Source organism: Pterocles gutturalis, unplaced genomic scaffold (assembly GCF_000699245.1).
Source record: "Pterocles gutturalis isolate BGI_N339 unplaced genomic scaffold, ASM69924v1 scaffold23164, whole genome shotgun sequence".
Classification (NCBI taxonomy): Eukaryota; Metazoa; Chordata; class Aves; order Pterocliformes; family Pteroclidae; genus Pterocles; species Pterocles gutturalis.
Window position 1 is genome coordinate 1 of NW_010136350.1, and position 287 is coordinate 287.

Consider the following 287-nt stretch of genomic DNA (forward strand, 5'->3'; position numbering starts at 1 on the left):
TGCAGGATGCTCCTGGGGGCCATGGCACAACACAGAGACGGTGGGAGCACCCAGGATGTCCCCAAGGTCCCCTCTCTCTCTGGGGTGAGGAGCTGGGGGAGATTTCGGCGCAGAGCCATCCCAAGTCCCTGTCACTGCGGGCCCCCCACTCACCAGCTTCTCGCTGTAGTAGCCGGGGAGGTACTTCTCGCAGATCTGCACCAGGCACCAGAACGCTTGCTGCAAGCCAAGGGACAGCATGTGAGCACCCAGGTGTCCCCAGGGGATGTCCCCACAGCCCCCGGGGA

At 64.5% G+C, this 287-nt stretch overlaps 1 long non-coding RNA gene across 1 annotated transcript in view; it reads right to left on the reverse strand.

Annotated features, from left to right (window-relative positions):
- Positions 1 to 152: 152 nt before the first annotated feature.
- The window catches only part of LOC104468221, a 1,619-nt gene continuing 1,484 nt past the window's right edge, over positions 153 to 287 (reverse strand). The window contains exon 4 of the long non-coding RNA XR_727619.1: positions 153 to 219. This is a non-coding gene — a long non-coding RNA (uncharacterized LOC104468221). The remainder of the gene's footprint in view (positions 220 to 287) is intronic.